Raw genomic sequence first — 5,077 nt, forward strand, 5'->3', positions numbered from 1 at the left:
GGAGATTTAACATCTCTGTGGCACTGACCTACAATGGGCGAACTTGAATGCTTGACTCTGAAAAGCTACATAAGCTTGGAGGGAGTTGGAAAGAAAACAGAATATGCCACGATCAAACCTGTTTCTCTTTGAGAGTAGTGGTTCCTTGGTACTAGCGTCTTGATTTTGTAATGTAATTTTACCTCAGTTTCTGTCTTTGTTTCCTTCTACTATTTAAATTTCTTCCTTTGTATCTACATTCCGTACTCTGTATTTATTTGTCTTGCCCTGTAAAACTTACTATGAATCTGTATGAATGCCTGTATGAATCTTCAGGCAATCTCTCTATCTTACTTTGACCTTCTGCAGGTATCTTTTCTGTGTTTCCCAGTGTCACCTACACTAATACCTTAAATTGCTCTGACAGTCTTCAGAGCAAGGAGCATGTTCCACCAAAACACATGTAAATGTAAAGCGTTGTATTTAAGACAGAAAATCTCCCTTATGCTAAAAGACTAATGCTTCTAGATAGATGTAAGGCTGGATGAGTTGCCACATTATTGGCCCCTCTGAGCTGGTGAAGTAGCACCAACAAAGAGATTTTCATCTACGAATGGCCGAGAGAAAGGAAGAAAGAATTGTGAGTGGACAGAAATCGATTTCCACTTGCTGATCCTCCTCTGACCTATGATTCTTGAAGTCATCCATGGATGGCATAAATTAGAGCAAACTAAAGGAGCCAGAATAAATCAGGGCAACTTGTCTCAGAAGTAAGGAAGCTATGACCAGGTGTGTGATACCACTCCCTTTTCCCATCTCCATGTTGAGTGGAGCTCTCACACAGGGAGAGGGTCTTCCCTGTTCTTTTATTTTGTTCCAATGATTTTAGGTACCAGAAATGCAACAGAATAATTATTTCTTCAGCACTGAATATTCTTTTGATACACTTTATGTATTTAATTTTCTAAATAGCTAGCCTTTCTATCAAATGTCCTGATATGTTTTCCTGATTTACTTTCTCATTTAAGACTCTAATGATCTCTGGAGCTGCCAGTAGTATTAAATGATTTTGTTAAACATTTGGAAACTGTCCTAGTTTCTGCTTCACCTTCAGAGGTGGTGATCTTCTGTTTAAAGTCCTCCATTGATCTTCTTTCTTTTAAAACTTCTACAAAATGCATGAGAGCGGACTGAAAATGTAAATCAGGCTTATAGAAAATGTATTCTGGTATCCTTACTAAAAGTAGGTAAGTAGAAAGTAATGCAGTCTGGTCATGAACTACCAGCTAAATGAAAGGGACTAGATCTTCTGTCATCCTGTCTGTTACTCTAGATCCAAAATCTCACAGCTCCACTCACAGCATGGCTTCTGCCTGGAGATTTACTCTTGGAGCAAGTGTATATACTAAACTTCTGCTAATTGAATTTGGTTAGATTCTTTATTAAATAGATATTCTTTCTTCTTTCCAAGTAATTCTTGCAGATTGTAATCTTTTGTTTTTAATATTACACAAGCTTTGGGAAAACCATCTTCATTCAGAAAGCAGATTAAATTCTGCAAGATACTTTTTGACTTGGAAGCAGGCCAATGTTCCTATGACTGTTTTGACTATTTTGATGGGTTTCCATTTTATTTTTTGTATTTCCAGTGTGATCAAAAGCTAGCCAGAATAGCTAGAACCACCCTACCAAAAATCTACTCTTTAACAACATTTTGCATTAGATATTTAAACTATGCTGGTAAATGCAAGCAGTGCCTTCCTTTTCAGCGGAAGATTAGGTAAGGGAATCTCTTTGCTGCTTCTGGCTAAGAAACTTCAGTGCAAATCTCCAAGTGCCTTAGGAGAAAAGATTTCAAATAATGCTGATTCTTGATCAAACTTGATTTTAATGAAAGAGTCTTTTAAAAAAGAGTATGTAATTGACCTGTCTTTGTTCAGCCTAATGTGATTGAGAGGAGAATTAAATAATAACCAACAGAGACATTACCTTTTTTAAACATAGAGAAACAGCTACTGTCAAATATGCAAACATAGAAAGGAAGAAAAAGCCTCAAAGTGCTCTTTAGATTCAGCTGAGATGAATTACATCAATAGATCTCCAGCAGTTCTGAATCTGTTTCAAAGAATGTTTTCAGTATAATAAAAATATACTTTCTTACTACAATTCTGAATGTCAGGAGTGGCTGGGAACAAGTCTGACTAGAGTAACAAATTGTCACTAGTCAACTTTCTGGTGGGTGTCAGTGGGCACCAAGCCTATTATGCTGCAGGAAATTTTCACTATAAATGTGTTAAGAGGCCCTTTGAGTCCTCCTGGCTTGCTGAGTCTCCCTTGCTACAGATGCTAGTGTGCTGTACTTTACAAAAAGGACCCTGTTGCACAGAACTTAAGATCTAAGTAAGATAAAATACAGGCTAAGGAGCAAGAAAACAAATTTTGAGGTAGCTGTCTGTCTTGCTGGAATCCTTTGTTGCTTTATTAAATATTTAAAAACACTGAGAACATGTTATAATTATTTAGAAGGCACGCAGGCAGGAGAGTTCTGTTCATAAAACAAAGAACCGGACCCAGAAGAAAAAAGTTTTGAAGCACCTTGGGGTAAATGGTCTGGCATTCTGGGGACAAGAAACTGCAAATAAGAACCAGTGCTAGAAAAAGCCTGTGGTGAATTTGGAAAGGCTAACTGCTAATCACAGGTTCACACCTGCTGAAGATGAGGCCCAGTTCTGCTCTGCTAATCCAATGTAACTCTATAAATCATTAGTTTTGATGAATATTCTCAATACAGCTGATATACAGGTCTAATACATGCATTTCTTAATTAACTTTACAGTTCTGGAGAAATGATGCCTTGTTATGTTTAACATGAATAATAATAATGCCAAATAATTTGGTAGCCAGAAGATGCTAAAAACCTGTCTAGGACAATAAATATTAGCTTGATGGAAAAGCTTGAGCTTGAGTTGAGCAATACTTGGTTTATAGCAGTAAATGAAGCATTAGCTGGATTATCGGAATAAATGTGAACGATAGTTTAGATCTGTAAGGGGTGGAATGAGCCTCCTGCTATGTTAAGTGTGATTAAGTATTTATCTTGGTAAACAATAGAGAGGCTAGAAAATAATCAAAATCCTGTAGTCTGAAGTGAATATAGCAAGCAATCAAAAACATGGCTAATAAAACAGAGACATCAGTACTTCCAAGTGAAAATAGCCCACCATAAAATCAATTTTAACACCATGAGCTGCCAGAAAGTGGGTTTTTTTCAGCTTCAATTTCAAAAAGATAAACTCCATTCATCCCAGGAGGTGTAGAGCAGTAGGTCTTAAGAGCTCGTAGATGCCATATTTTGCTTCATACAGCTTTCATGCAATGCTGGGAAAAGAAAGTGATCTATACTATATAATGCAGAATTTCTGTGAGGATTCAACTAGTTCGTTCCAATTAAACATGCCAGCTAAAAGGCAATGACCATGATTTGTGCCATAAGTAAACAGAACAATTTTATAATCAATTCATTGGCTTTGTTGCAGCTGATGGAAAGGCTTTACAATCAGCACAATATGTTCAAATCATCCCTTTCTCACAAAAAACAGAGCAGCAGGCTGTGCCTGCTGGAGACTGTGCAGAGCCCTGTTGTGCAAGCCAGTCAATAAAGAATTACAGTAATCTAATCCTGAAGAAAGACAAAAGTGTAAATAACCTTTTCAAGGGCTTCCTGAGGTGGAAATGACTACTACTTGGCAACAGCCTTTTCAAATGGTCCAGAGATGATGATGTAGTGGAGATGAAATACTTCTCTGTGGCCTAACATGATTCTCAAATGTTTCCATTGCACTTGATTGCAAACTGCAAAAATAAGTGGTGAAGGAATAACCTCCCTTGAGCTTCAGCGCCAAGAGGCACCATGACTGCCTTGTTGAAGGAGAGTTTGACACAGGGGATTGAACATCCACCAAAAATGCTACCGCTGATGTTATTTGGCCTGTGTCTATAGGAATTATGTGAACTCTAGAGACAGACAAGCTTACATATTGCCTGTGCAGAGAATGATCCCTTTTTGGGCTGCAGTGTGATATATATATATACACACACACATATACATATATATATATATATATATATAGCTTGTCCCTAATGTGGAACGTTTTTGGCTGCTTTACGGTACAGAAGGGACTTGCTGAATCTCTTTCAGTGAGCAAGACGGGGTTGTGGTCTTTGCTCCATACAGGGCTTTGAGCTGAACTTTTGGACAACTTAAATTCAGTGTTGCTGATTTTTGAAAGGCTTGAGAGAGTTTCTCTTAATGTCTTATTTTAAAAGACATTTTCTGTTTCATGCTCAGAGTTTATAGGAGTGCAATGCTATCTAATAGAGCAATAGGGTCTCTTGCAATCACGGTAAGAATTTGACACTTGTAGTCCCCTGGAAGTGGAAACCCACAACTTTTAAATTAACAATAAAAGGAAAAGACAAGTTACAAAAGACAATCTTTACTGAGGATGAGTTAACCTCCAATATATTCTATTACTGTTAATAAAAATACGAAGTAGTTCTTGAAACTGTACAATAACAGAGTCAATCTGGAGATGCGCATTGAATAAAAAACCCAAGACTGATTGTCTTGCAACTCCTATTAGGATATTCACTACAGAAATTAACATCCTGAGTTTTCTGAAAGCTAACCCTAAATCAAGCAACTGCTTTACTCCATCATGTAGATTTAAAGGGCTCATAGTTGTAGAATCTTTCGTTCTTAAAACAGATGATTGTAAACCTGTAAATCACACTTCCACTAGAACCGTTCTGTAGCAGCCCTGACCTCACAAGATTAGAAGGAAAAAGATGTGTTAAACCTTTGTCTTTTTCATCTTGTTTGCCTTGTGTAGCTGAGATCTCCCTCTGCATAGGAGGTTTCCCTGGTCTGGCAATTATTGCTCTCGTGTGTCTTCTGGAACTCTGTGCTATTCTCCATGCTTTTAAGAGGGTCTTTGATAACAGGAGCAGTAATGCTGGAACTCTGTGGCCAAGCACATGCACAGAAGGAATATGTAGTGAAGGGACCGAAATACCAGAAATAAGCTTAAGATGGAAA

At 37.6% G+C, this 5,077-nt stretch overlaps 1 protein-coding gene across 1 annotated transcript in view; it reads left to right on the forward strand.

Annotated features, from left to right (window-relative positions):
* The window catches only part of RORA (RAR related orphan receptor A), a 477,306-nt gene that overhangs the window by 70,425 nt on the left and 401,804 nt on the right, over positions 1–5,077 (forward strand). The window lies entirely within an intron of this gene.

Source organism: Falco punctatus, assembly GCF_963210335.1.
Source record: "Falco punctatus genome assembly, chromosome: 7".
Taxonomy (NCBI): domain Eukaryota; kingdom Metazoa; phylum Chordata; class Aves; order Falconiformes; family Falconidae; genus Falco; species Falco punctatus.